This window comes from Talpa occidentalis, unplaced genomic scaffold, assembly GCF_014898055.3.
Source record: "Talpa occidentalis isolate TD23 unplaced genomic scaffold, MPIMG_talOcc4v2.1 talOcc4.6, whole genome shotgun sequence".
Taxonomy (NCBI): Eukaryota; Metazoa; Chordata; class Mammalia; order Eulipotyphla; family Talpidae; genus Talpa; species Talpa occidentalis.
In genome coordinates, this window is record NW_023604972.1 from 87109197 (window position 1) to 87124259 (window position 15063).

At 40.1% G+C, this 15063-nt stretch overlaps 1 long non-coding RNA gene across 1 annotated transcript in view; it reads right to left on the minus strand.

Annotated features, from left to right (window-relative positions):
• The window catches only part of LOC119261027 (uncharacterized), a 124363-nt gene that overhangs the window by 6263 nt on the left and 103037 nt on the right, over positions 1-15063 (minus strand). The window contains exon 5 of the long non-coding RNA XR_008549104.1: positions 8711-8824. This is a non-coding gene — a long non-coding RNA (uncharacterized LOC119261027). The remainder of the gene's footprint in view (positions 1-8710; positions 8825-15063) is intronic.

The window sequence follows — 15063 nt, forward strand, 5'->3', positions numbered from 1 at the left end:
TGTGGGTTAATCTAATTATAATGGGTTGCGGGGGTTGGTTTTGGTGGGGTTGGGGGTATTTTGCATTTTTTTGGTATATTATGTCAGGATTCTGAAATCCAAAGGTAACAACTAATCCTTTATACTCACTAATTTTCTTACTGCTTTGTCTATAATCATAATGATAATGGAACAAATCTCTTAAGGTTATTTTAAGGTTTAAATAAGATTATATATCACGAGTTGGCAACCATTACAGAAATGACCTGTTTCAGGCAGTAATCATCTATGGATACTGAAACTAGAGAGTGAACTTGGATGAGAAATAGGGTGTTACATAGTCTCAAAAAAATGCCCCCACAAGAAACTAGAAGGAGAACCACCCAAAAGCGAGTAAAAAGAGGAATGAAGTGGAAAGATTTGAAAAGGGGATTTGAATGTATCACCTGAGTCTCTAAAAAAAAAACAAACACAGTGACGATTTAGAAGGAAGAAGAAGAGGAGAATGAACACACCAATGCAGAAAAGACTTATAAAGGAAGCCAAAGAACTGGGTTCTCCTCTACAGTCCGGTAAACAAAGCACAACCCACACTAAATACAAACTCATTATTTTCATTCAGGCTCAAATTTCTCCAGGTAAAGAGAAGACAGACTACAAGCGTATACAAGGTATACAAACAAAGCATATACAGGGTATACAAACAAAGTGTATATAGGGTTTAAAGCAGAAATCCTAGGTTCAAATCCCAGTCCCATTTCTTTTCTGAGCACATCTTTTGAAAGAAAGGATGTTGATAACTAAATCAAAACAATTCCAAAACCTGATTGCCTACTATATACATTTATCACCCTAGCACAAGTCCTTTTGTTATTTAAAAATAAAATTTTAAAGGATACATACAATCACTTTGGACAACAATTTGGCAATTATAAAAAAGTTCAAAATAGGACAGAGATTGAGGAGAGGGCAGAGCAACATGGTGGCGAGGAGACACTGTGAGTAAGATCTCCCATTAAAAAAAGTTAATAGGGAGGAAAAGCGGCAGGTCCCAGTGAGAACTGGGACAGGGAAGATAAACAAACGACTCCAGCAAACTGCCCGAAGAAGAAAGTTGCCATAAAAGAGGACCAGAAGGGAGGAAAGCACAGAACCCTGCTCCCCTCCCCCACCCACAGAGGCGGCACTCTCCGACCAGCAGAGAGGAGGGAAAAAACAAATTAAAATGCCCAACAAGAACGAACTACGCAGCAAGCGGGACTGTGAGTGGAAAGGAACTATTTCAGCCACCACACCCCATGAACTGGAGCTGCGGAGAACCCTGCAGGATTCGCCGCGGAGGTGAGCTCCGGGCGCCATTAAAGAGAGCCCCTCCCCCCCGGAGGAGACCAGCACCAGCACACAGCCCCGGGCTGCCCGGTAAGCTTGCACGGAAAAGCGGCGCGCTGGAAAAGCAAACGCGGATCGGGATCGAGATCACGCGAAAAACAGCGTGGTTGAAAAGCAAACGCGGATCGGGATCAGGATCGCGCGGAAAAGCCACGTGGTTGAAAAGAAAACGCGGATGGGGATCGCAGCTGCCCAGGTCCCCGCGCCTGCGACCTAGGCGTGCGGGGAGACGTGCGCGAAGACCCTCACTGAGGTGAAAGTCCCTCACTGAGTAACCAGGAACCAGGCACCCAGGCACAGGAGAGGGTTGCAAAAGACGCCATTCTGTGGACACTGAACTGGGCTACAGCCCGCGTCCTGGACCTGAGGGCTTTGGAACTGAGACCTGGGGCATGAAATTCGGGGCGTGGGTTCTCCACGACGGTGTGGCACAAGGCAGACACAGCACCCCAAAGCCGTTGAGGTTTACCCTACCATTCCCGCTCTGGTCCCTGTCCCACGGGGTGAAAAAAAAAAAAAAAAAAAAACCAGCTCCCCAAGGGCTCTAGGACAGATCTCTGGCACCACCTAGCGACTTGAAACCAGCAGAGGCTCCTGGAGGAGCCAGTGGCCAGCTGGGGAGTTAGCCCACGCCGGGCCCCTTCCGACCAGTAGTCTGAGCCCACAGGGGGAGCGAGCACCCACAGCCGGGGCAGACCAGGCGCGCAGAAGAGTGTGCCTGAGACCGGACGCGCAGGGAGTGTGTCCCGCATCGCCATTTTAGAACAGGGACATTTCTTCAGTAAAGACTGCCTGCAGAAGGCTCCCTCAGGAGCCAGAGGTGAGCGGGGGAAGTTCGCCCACGCCAGACCCCCTCTGGCCTGCAGTCCAAGCCCAGAGGGATAGCGGGAACCCACCACTGGGGCAGACCAGGCGCACAGGGGAGTGTGTCCCCACATCGGCATTTTAGAACAGGGACCTTTCTTCAGTAAAGACTGCTTGAAACTGACAGATGGCTCCCAGAGGAGCCAGAGGGGAGCAGAGAAGCTCACCCAAGATGCCAGCCAGTCCCAGCAACACAGTGTCCCAACGCATACAGCAAATTAGAAAACAGTAGGGAATAGAAGAACCACACGCAACCTAGCAACCCCTCAGGGGAAAAGCACACCACAAAAAGAAGACCAGCCCCCAGATTGCAACGACAGTAACCTGGAAGAACTTCTGAGCCTTCCAGAAAGAATTTAAAATTACCATGATTAAAAAACTGACAGAAGTCGGGTCTCCCCGGTGGCGCAGCGGTTGAGCGCTGGGTTGCGAAGCTGCCTGCAGCCTCTGCAGCGCCTGTTCGATCCCCAGCTGCTCCCCGGCCACCGGAGGAGGGTCCCGCATGGCGCGCAGACCTCTCCTGCCGCCTGCTGCTCCCCTCAGCAGTGTACTTTGGTCCTTCTGCCTGCTCTGCTCCCTGCTCTGGCTCTGGTGAATTCTCTCACCCTCCTGTGCTTCGACCATACCCAGTGCTTGTAAAAATAAATAAATAAATAAATAAATTTATAAAAAAAAAAAAAAAACTGACAGAAGTCATAAAGGAAAACAATGATAAGGGGAAAATAATCAACAATCAGAAGAATGAAATTGAGTCCCTAAAGAGGGAAGTAAAAGAAATGCAGGAGATCAAAGAATTAATGGAAGAACTAAAGAATTCTGGGAAAAGCAATGAAAGCAGAATAGATGAAATGGAAGAACGAATAAGTTCTCTTGAAGACACAGAAATAAAAAGAACCAAAACAGAAAAGGAAAGAGAAGTACGAAGGAAAAAGAATGAAGAAAGACTTCGGGAACTATCTGACTCCATGAGGAAAGGAAATATAAAAGTTATAGGAATACCAGAAGGAGAGGAGAGAGATGTAGGAACAGAGAAAATATTCAAAGAGAAAATTGAAGAGAACTTTCCAAATGTGAAGAAGGAGCTGAAAATTGATATACAAGAAGCAAGAAGAACACCAAACTTCCACAACGAAAGGAAAAATACAGCAAGACATATAATAGTAAAGCTCCCAAGAATCCAGGACAAGGAAAAAATAATGAAGCAGATAAGAGGGAAGAAACAGATAACATTCAAAGGAAAGCCAATCAGGCTGACATCAGACTTCTTCGAAGAAACACTACGGGCAAGGAGAGAGTGGAGGGACATAGTCAACAGACTCCAAGAAAACAGATGCCAACCAAGAATACTCTATCCCGCAAAGCTCTCCTTCCTCTATGAAGAAAGAATAAGGACCTTCCCAGACAAACAGAAACTCCGGAATTTCATTACAACTAAACCCCCACTCCAAAAAATACTACAAGGAGTCCTAAAGCCAGAACCTCAGAGGGATGAATAACAACGAAATAAGGCCAAAAAAAAAATTATTAAATGAATAAATAAATAAAATCAAAGGAAAGACAAACACAATGGCAAATACAGATGCTAACATATCAATATTAACTCTAAATGTAAATGGACTAAACTCTTCAATAAAAAGACACAGAGTGGCAGGCTGGATTCAGAAACAAAACCCAACCTTTTGCTGTCTCCAGGAAACACATTTAGCTACAAAAGATAAAAACAGACTCAAAGTTAAAGGATGGAAAACAATCCTACAAGCAAATGGACCAAAAAAGAAAGCAGGAACAGCTATACTTACATCAGATAAAACAGATTTCAAACTCAAAAAGATAAAAAGAGACCCCAATGGTCACTACATTATGATCAAGGGGACAATACTTCAAGAAGAAATAACACTCATTAACATATACTCACATATACTCCGTTTGGAGGAGCACCAAAATATATCAGACAACTGTTGTCCTCTCTGAAAACAGACATCAGAGAAAACACATACGTAGTGGGAGACTTCAACACACCACTATCAACAATGGATAGATCAACAAGACAAAAAATAAGTAAAGAAACCAAAGCTCTAAATAAGGACCTAGAGCATTTGGGCTTAACAGACATCTATAGAACACTAAACCCGAAAAAAACGGAGTACACATTTTTTCTCAAGCACACACGGATCATTCTCCAGGATAGATCACATATTGGGGCACAAGACAAACATCAACAGATACACCAAGACTGAAATCATATCAACCATCTTTTCTGACCATGAAGGCATCAAACTAGAAATAAATCATAAAAAGAAGGCAAGGAACTTTCCTACCTCATGGAGATTAAAAACCACACTACTGGAAGACCACTGGACTAATGAGGAGATCAAAGAAGAAATTAAAAAATTCTTTGAATTGAATGACAAGGAGGACACCAATATCCTAAATGTATGGGATGCAGCAAAAGCAGTAATAAGAGGAAAATATATAGCAATAGAAGCTCACATCAAGAAACAAGAAAGAACTCAAAGAAACAACCTAATCTCAAAGCTCAAAGATCTAGAAAAAGAACAACAAAAAAAAAACCCAAAACCAGTAGAAGAAAAGAAATAATAAAAACCAAAGCAGAAATAAATGAAATTGAAACTAAAAAAACAATCCAAAAGATCAATGAAACCAAGAGCTGGTTCTTTGAAAAAATCAATAAAATAGATAAACCCCTAGCCAGGCTCACAAAGGAAAAAAGGGAGAAAGCACAAATAAACAGGATCACAAATGAAAGAGGAGAAATCACAACGGACACAGCAGAAATCAAAAGAATAATCAGTAACTACTATGAACAGTTATATGGAAACAAGTTCAACAATCTAGAGGAGATGGACAAATTCCCACAACTCTACAATCACCCAAATCTAGATAAAGAAGAAATAGAACACCTAAACAGACCAATTACAATTAGCGAAATTGAAATGGTAATCAAAAACCTTCCCAAAAACAAAAGCCCAGGACCTGATGGATTTACAAATGAATTCTACCAAACATTCAGAGATGAATTAGTGCCTATCCTTCACAAACTCTTCCAAAAAATTGACAATACCAAAGGGACAATATCAAACACGTTCTATAAAGCCAACATTACACTAATACCAAAACCGAACAAGGACAACACAAAAAAGGAAAACTACAGGCCAATCCCCCTAATGAACACTGATGCGAAAATCCTCAATAAAATTTTAGCTATCAGAATCCAACAATGTATCCATAAGATAATTCACCACGACCAAGTAGGATTCATTCCTGGGACACAAGGATGGTTTAACATCCGAAAATCAATCAACATTATCCAACACATCAACAAAAAGAAATATAAAAACCATATGATAATATCAATAGATGCTGAGAAAGCTTTTGACAAAGTGCAACACCCATTCATGATAAAAGCCCTTGAAATTCTTGGGATACAAGGAACATACCTCAACATCATAAAGACCATCTATGACAAGCCAACAGCCAGTATCATTCTCAATGGTGAAAAGCTGAAAGCAATTCCATTAAGATCTGGAACAAGACAAGGATGTCCACTCTCACCACTGCTTTTCAATATAATACTGGAAGTCCTAGCCAGAGCAATAAGACAAGAGAAAGACATCCAAGGAATCCAAATAGGAAAAGAAGAAGTCAAACTATCACTATTTGCAGATGATATGATAATATACATAGAGAACCCCAAAAACTCCACAGAAAAACTAATTCAACTAATCAATCAGTTCAGTGAAGTGGCAGGATACAAAATCAACACGCAAAAGTCAGTAGCCTTCCTATACACAAACAATAAATCTGAAGAAGAAGAAATCAAAAAAACCATCCCTTTTATTATTGAAACAAAAAAAAATCAAATATTTGAGAATAAATCTAACAAAAGAGGTAAAGGACCTATACAAAGAAAACTATAAAACACTGTTAAAAGAAATAGAAGAAGACACAAAGAAATGGAAAGACATCCCCTGCTCATGGATTGGAAGAATAAACATTATTAAAATGGCTATCCTACCAAAAGCAATATACAGATTCAATGCTATTCCAATCAAAATTTCAATGTCATTCTTCAAAGAAATACAACAATTATTGATGAAATTCATATGGAATCACCAAAAACCCCAAATAGCCAAAGCTCTCCTGAAAAAAAAAGAAGGGAATGGAGGCATCACACGCCCAGACTTCAAACTATACTACAAAGCCATAATCATCAAAACTGCATGGTATTGGAACAAGAACAGACATACAGACCAATGGAATCGAATAGAAAATCCAGAAATAAACCCACAGATTTATGGTCAACTAATCTTTGACAAAGGAGCAAAGACTATGCATTGGAGCAAAGAAAGTTTGTTCAATAAATAGTGCTGGGAAAACTGGGTTGCTACATGCAAAAGAATGAAGCTTGACCACTACCTCACACCATACACAAAAATCAACTCAAAATGGATTAAAGAACTAGACATAAGACCTGAAACCATAAAATATATAGAAGGAAATATAGGCGAAACACTACGGGATTTGCACATCAAAGACATCTTTACAGACACATCACCCAAAGCAGTGATAGTGAAGGCAAAGATAAACAGCTGGGACTACATCAAATTAAAGAGTTTCTGCACAGCAAAAGAGACAATAACAAAAACAAAGAGAAACCCCACCAACTGGGAGAACATTTTTGCACACAACACTAATGATAAAGGACTGATCACAAAAATCTGCAAAGAGCTGATGAGACTCAACAACAACAAAGAAAATAATCCAGTCAAAAAATGGGCAGAAGAGCTAAAAAGAAACTTCTCTGAAGAGGAAATGCAAATGGCCAACAGGCATATGAAAAAATGTTCAACATCACTTGTAATCAGGGAAATGCAAATCAAAACTACCATGAGATACCATCTTACACCAGTGAGAATGGCACATATTAAAAAAACTGGCAACAACAAATGTTGGCGAGGGTGTGGAGAAAAAGGAACTCTTCTGCACTGTTGGTGGGAGTGCAAACTGGTCCAACCACTATGGAGAGCTGTGTGGAGATTTCTGGACCTACTAAACATAGAGCTTCCATATGATCCAGCAATTCCACTCCTAGGTATTTACCCAAAGGACACAGAAACATCAATTCCAAAGAACACCTGCACCCCTATGTTTATAGCAGCACTGTTTACAATAGCTAAGCTTTGGAAACAGCCCAAATGCCCAAAAATAGATGACTGGATCAAGAAGATGTGGTACATATATACCATGGAATATTACTCAGCATTCAAAAAAGATAAACACATGCAATTTGCAGCAACATGGATGGCGCTGGAAGGGATCATGCTCAGTGAAATAAGCCAAAAAGAAAAAGAAAAATACAGGATGGTCTCACTCATAGCAGGAATCTAGAAAACTTAAATAAGGGACCAGAAAATGAATAACTATAAGAAAGTGAAAATCAAAATCAACAAAAAACTATGAACCAGAGACACTTTTTGGGGGGTGGGGGGCGGGAGGGGAGGGATTGGGGTCAGAATGGGGGGGTTGCAATTGTATGGGGAATATAAAAATAAAATTTATTATTTAAAAAAAAAAGTTCAAAATATACATATCCCATGACTGAACACTTTCATTCCTAGATATATACCTTAAAGAAACTCACACACTTACATGAGGAGGCACATACAAGATTGTTCATTACAGAATTGCTTGTAGTAGCAAAAACTGAAAACAACCTAATTATTCATCAGAAAGATAATGTATAATTGTGATATATTCTTATATTGGAATACCCTACACTTTATGAAAATGAATAAACTATATAGTTGTTCATACCTACGTGAGTGACTCTTAACAAAACTGAATGAAAATAATGTGGTAGAAAATTCATACAATACAAATTCAAAAACACTGTGTAAAAGCATTAATTACTACCTATTTTTTTTTTTTTTAGTATACATGAATATATTCTAAAAGCTAAGAAGTGGACATGGGAAAATTCAACAGGAGAGTTACCTCTTAGAAGATAGTATTAAATATGGGCATTAAGGAGGCTCCCTGGTGGTGCAAGGGGTTAAGTCTCAGCACAATGAAACTATCACCAGTCACTGCAACATGAGTTCGATGCCCAGCCAGGGAGGTAACCCACATGGCGCAGCGACCTCTCCTGTCTCACCCGCTGCTCCCCTCAACAGTATATTTCAGTCAATCTGCCTGTTCTGCTCCCCACTCTGTCTCTGGTGAATCCTCTCACCCCTATCCCCACATCTCTGGCCTATACCCCAGTTCTTGGATGCATAAATCTTTTTTTTAAATGGGCATTAAAATGCTTGAGTGACAAGAATAAAAGATGTACAAGTTTAAAAAGCATTTACACTTAATAACTATTTCTTGAATTGGAAAGTAGGAACAATACATTTGTGGCATTATTCTTGATATCTTTGTATATCTTAAATATTACCCAATTACTAAAATTTACCTAATTTTCAAACAAAACTATCTACAAATATCCAAGTATACGCAGAGAGGATTTCTGGAATGAATCAGAGGAAACTATTGACATCATCTGCCCATGGAGAATGGAACTGGGGACCTGTGGGAAGAGCAAGACAAACTTTTCACTATTTTATGGTTTAAATTGAATTGTCCTGTTTCAATTTACACTATATGAAATTATTGTCTTCATAATGATGGCAATTTTTATGGCAGAACATCTTAAACAGTACCCTATATATTTTTAACATATATAGATGGAACCTTATATGTAATCTGAAATGATTTCATTTTAGACCATTTATTATAATATCTGATCTTTGCTCAGCTGTGCGATGACACAGGGGTTAGTCCCTATGTTTTCTTAGGTGTGTTCTTTGTTCTAACAGCTTTTAAACTACTTGATTCTATCTACACAAGGTTTTTGCATTAATAATGGTCTAACTCATTGCCATATGTTTAAGCAGTTGATGATCTCAATTCCTCTTCTCGGGAAATGTGATGTTAACGCTGTGAGCAATATGGACCACAGATGTCATGAATTCAAGGAACGTCATTACAGCATTTCATTCTACGGGTAATATTTTGTAATGCTTCCATAAAATCCCATGTGTGTGATCTTATAAACCTTCACACTAGTAGAAGGAATCATCTCTATATTATTTTGTGATAATAACCATTAGTATTTTTAACCATGAAATAAAGTCTAGCGCCATTCCAATTCCATCCATTTCAGCAAATGCTTACTGAATGCCTACTCTGTTCATGGCTAAGGTAGAAACATGAATAAGACATAAGTTCCTGCCTTTGAGGACAGAAACTTGTATTCTAATGAAGCACAATTGGCTTCACTTAATCTTCAAAATTAAACATCTAGAACTATTGGGTCTGGAAGCAAATACTAATCATCACGGCTTACTCTCTTTCTTCCTTCAACCCATCGGTGAATAGAAAATGCTCCCCAATGTTACCTCCATTGTTCTCAAGGTATGAGAAAATGTCCACACTATGTGAGCAGCTCACAAAGACTAAGCAGATGTGTGCAATGATTAGTACTGCAATCAAATAAATCTTACAACCCAGTTGATCTGGCACACATTTAATGATATGCATAATCATTATTATGCAGCCTGGTAATTACCTATAATTGGTAAATAATTCATGTAAATTACTGTAATTGATACAGCTCTGCACTTAAGCCAAGATTTCTAGGGTCAGCTAAGTAGAATAAGAAGAAGTTAGTTGGCCCAACTGAAAACCCCCTAATCATCTAACACAGAGGAACCCAAGTCCTGTCTTGCCCTATCAGGGCCTCCCACTCTTGTGTTTCACAGGAGCCCCAAGCTGACAGCTGAACCTACACCCCTAGGGATTCCAATTCTGGACACTTCTGAGGGTTACAGTTGTGCGTGGTTTCCTTTAGGGTGTGAGGTGAGGTTTTCTTCCATTTATGGAAGGGAAAAAAGGTCAACAATATTAACTCACATCTCATACTTCAACCTAGAAGCTTGTGAAAGCAGAAGGATTGAAGAAGGCCTCCAGTATTGAAGGAGACCAGATTGAAGGGCTGCGTGGTTACAACTTTTTTTTTTTTAACACTTCCTTCTGAAGCCCAAACCCACATTGGGGGAAAATACCAAGGAACATGACTCCTAAAAAATTAAGCCTTTCACCTAAAGTTTCTCCTCTGAATGTCTCCTAATTAGAGAGGTATGTAGACTAGCACCCTGGGAGTGCACAGGCGGGTCTCAGACATTCCTGTCTTGCATCTCAGGATTTGTTAACTCAGCTTTAGTTGCCCGCACCGGGCTAAGAGTAGAACAGCAGTGAGATGTCTGACAGGGTTGCAAATCATATGTGAGAAATGATTCTGGAGCAAAGGAATGTGGCAGAGAACAGGACCCAGAAAAAAGCAACTGGTAACTGGGTGCATCAGCAGCAGAGAAGCAAAGGTCCAAAACAGGAACTAAAACACACCAACCACAAGAAAACAATGCAATGGAACAAACAGATAAACATAGAATGTGATACCTGTCTTAATCTTGTGATCTGAGCTTGTCTACCTTTTCGGTTCATTAGGTAACAAAAAGCCCTGTTTGCCTAAGAAAGAAACTCAACAGACCTATTTCCCATCAGCACTGAGGCTAGTGCAGGTCTTTTATGCTCAACAATTAATCTTGGTTATCCCAAATTTGGTTACTCTCTCCATGTAGTTAAAACACCCCACATGTATACGCAGGGTGTGTACTCTAGGGATACGTGTCTCTGGAATGGTTACAATGATAATGCCAAATAATGTGCCTGTATTCTTGATGCCTAATGGAAAAATTATAGTGACCTGGAGCCCATGTACAGCCCTAAGGAAAGGATAATCATTCTAAGAATGTTGGAAATCACAGTCATTGAACATTGGAAAGACAGTGAGGGTGAGAGCAGTGTAGGTTGGGACAGTAAGGGATTCTGAATAGTGGAGCTTCATAGTGTTGCAGACCCTGACCCAAAAATGCAGCTTGAGGGACTCTCTGAGAAACGGGATTAATAGACCAGAGAGTGTCTATTAAACAGGCAAGGTTTATTGAAGGCTTGTGCTCAAGAACAAAGAGGCAGCCCAAGGACAGGACTCTAGGCTGATTCTCCTAGGGGAGTCTGAGGTCAGTCTTTAAGCTGTCACAATCTTATGTCCTTCTTTGAGGCCATGTGGCTTGTCCAGAGCTAAGCTTACATTTTGATCTTTCATAAACTCTGAGGTTCCAGAGCTGTTCATGAAACTATGGAATGCCCCTGGATGGCTGAAAGAAGGTAACTGCTCATTGGTACACAAAGAATGAGCAGAATAATGTGTAACTTAGAACAAATTGGGCAGAAACAGAGTAATTATAGAAAAGTACATTCTTTCTGGTGTCCATCATGCCTTCCTGTCCCAGGTCCCTCTGACTGCCATGAAGCTGGTGGTTGGTCTGACCTATTCCTGTCCCTACCCTTCCACATCCCCTATTTTAACAGACAGAAATGAATGTTGTCCTTCCATGAGAAGACACCACAATCTATTCCTATAGTCTCCTAGACAAGGATAGTAATGTGTCTGCACAGAGCTACTACAGATTTCCTAAAGAGCATTCTCCAGAACACTAACTCTAAGGTTTTAATAGGGTCAGTACTCAATTTTATAGCCTCTGATTTAAATTATGCACGTATGTTTTCATACTACAGGACTTCTCAGAGCCTCTGATATGTTAATATACACTATGGAGACCCAAGAAAAAAACAGGTTATGAAGAATTTTATGAAATCCAAGTTCATCTTTTCTCTCAGGCCTTTCTCTTTTCCCTTTCCCCATTATAGAAAAAAGTAGGCTGTATTCTTTCTTGTTTCTGGGGAGAGGCATGGCAGGCATTCTTGATTTTTTTTATTTTCAATCAAGCAGGATTAGATGAAAGAGAAGTTTGGGGTACTCCAGGAGCAGGAGCACATCCTCCTATTCCCTCCCAGGGTGAGATCTTGGTGGTTTCCACCCTCACCAAAGACCAGGTGCCCCAAGCAGAATAGAGCAACAGCAGTGAGTCCACCCAAGGGGAGGGTACAGCTGAGTTAGTGAGCATCTCCACAGGAAGCAGTAGGTTTAGACATCCCCAAAATGCCTAGGCATCTGTAAGACCATAGAATCTTGATATAACCCCTTGGAGAGAGAAGAGGAAGAAATTCCAATTATGTCCAAGTTGAACTTTCCCATCAACCTGAAGAAATAGCAGATAAGAGGTCAAGTCAGATTGGATCTCCTCATACAACTAAGCCTGTGCACTGAGATTCCTACATACAGTATCTGTTTATCCATGGAGTCTCTTTTTTCTCACGTATCTCAGAATTGTTTTTTGTAGAACACATGTAAGATGATACTGGGGTAGATTATACCATCTTGGGAAAGACAACGCTTAATCAATATTCTTGACTCAAGAACTGCTGCATCTACTGAAAAGTTGTGACTCTGAGTAAATCAGGAAGAGAATATCAAAAATCCCTTCTGTTAAGACCCAGACTGACCAGAAAGAGCACTAAACCCTTCTAGGAAACATGTTTATGGGAATTATGGTGTTGCAAAGCCCACCTTTGAAAAACCAATTTTGAAAGACAAGTAAACAGAATTGCAAACAAAAATCCTAATAAACACCAAAAAATGCAGACTGGAAGCAACGCTTCAAGGGCAAAAGTTGCTCTTTCAAACCTTCACAGAGCCAGCTCCCCTAGAGTCATTGAGCACTGACACAAAGAAGAGAACTCATTCCCTGTGCCCACAGGAAACTTTGGCTTTAATTTTAGCTCATTCACAGGGTGTGAAGATTAAATGAGATGATCTTCATAAGACATGTAGCAGAGGACCTGGCCTCTGGCAAACATATCTGGGGGTGGCAGTTGTAGTGGTAACAGTAGGAACACATATATAAGCAAAAAGAAGATGGATTTTTCTCTTGTAGCAAAGTCCTGGAGAGGAGAGAAGACAAAGGACCCACAGTTTAAGATGTTGAATTGGAGTGTCATTATAGTATAGGAAAAGAGGCAAGAGATATCTGTCCTGGCAGCCCACCAGCCCAATTCAGTTCCTAGCCACAGAAGAGAGAGGATCTAATTAAATTTCTATCTTCTAAGAAGCATTTCAGGGTGTAAGACTATCATTACTAACAACTGTAGATATTATCACTCATTTGACAGAAATAAATCTTCCTTAGGGCACCTAGAAACTGCAAATGGAGAAGAGGTTCTAATAAGATGGATTTCTACATTTTTGGATGACATCTCAAGCCTACATCAGATGTGACAGCATAAATACCTCTGACCCATTAGATAACTGATTTTTTTTAATTAATTCCTTGCTCTTGAAGTCTCTCAAATATACAGCAATGCCTGCCCTTATCCAGATTCAAATGACTCCTAGAAAACAGTCTTCCTGTGACTATAAAACCATGGGGTATTCATATTATTTCTTAATAGATATGTTCTCCATTTCCCCACCTTCACTTACTCCTCCAGTGGTTTTTCTTGCTGTAACAAGTCACCATTACCTGCTCGTTTCCACACAGGGCAGCCATCTGGAATGAAGTGGCGAAGAAAGATAATGCTTTTTCAGAAAGCTCCCTCCCACGTGAGGTATGTCAAATGCAGAATTGGTATTTTTAACTTTTAAGTCTCTTTATCAGAAATCTCGCATTATCTAACTCATCTGTTCTGAGGAACATGCAGCCACATCAATAATTTTATGGCTTCCTTTGGAACTCAAAATAAGTTTAAAGCCCATAAATTTTCTTCTGTGACCACCTCTCCTCAAAGTTGACAGCCACAGATTCCTGTACAGATAGTCTTTAAAGCAGCAACTAGTGACTCTCTTTATTTGCACAAAATCTCAGCTACCATGCTGGGTTTAATTTAATCTTTTCTAGTAATTGTTCCCTTGAACAATGCTTATTTGTTGAAAATAAACATGCAAGTAGGTATTACTAAGCCGCAGCACTATGATTAAGAGATGACACCAGGTCTGGGCACATCCTAGACCTGCCACCTACCAACTGGAAGACCGCAGCAAGTCACCTTACTTCCCTGTGACTTCCTTTCCTTATCTATAAAATGGGAATATCAAAGGATCCACCTCAAAGAATTGCTGTGGGGATTAAACTGGTGCTAAGTAAGTGCTATCTAAAACGCTCAGAACAGGGCCTCCCTGGTGGCGCAAGGGGTTAGTTAAGTTGCAGCACTACAAAGCTATCAGCAGTCACTGCAATACGACTGGAGTTTGATCCTTGGTGGGTCAGGGATCCCCCATGGCACAGCAAACCCACATGGCACAGCAGACCTCTCCTGACTTGCTTACTGCTCCCCTCAGCAGTGTATTTCAGTCAATCCACCTGTTCTGTTCCCCATTCTGTCTCTGGTGAATCCTCTCACCACCTGCACCCCTGGCCTGTACTCCAGCTCTTGTATACATAAATATTTAAAAAATAAATAAATAAATAAAATGCTCAGAACAGTGCCTGGCAGGTAGTAAGCACTCAAATTTTAGAAGTAGTAATATCAATAGTAATTACTACAGTAATATTGTGGTGATGTTAATATTAATAATGATATATGAAATACAAATAATTATTACAATAAATGTACAAATAATAATTGTAGCTATAATATTAATAATAATATTCATAAATGCATGTAATCAACAAAGTTATCCTATGGATGCTGGTGTAAATTATCCTATTCTTAATACAGTTACTAATCTTCACTTCATAGATGATTGCTGCACCACTAAATTGATTCTACCTGAGAAATGTGAATACTTCAAGTCTCCCCATGTATACT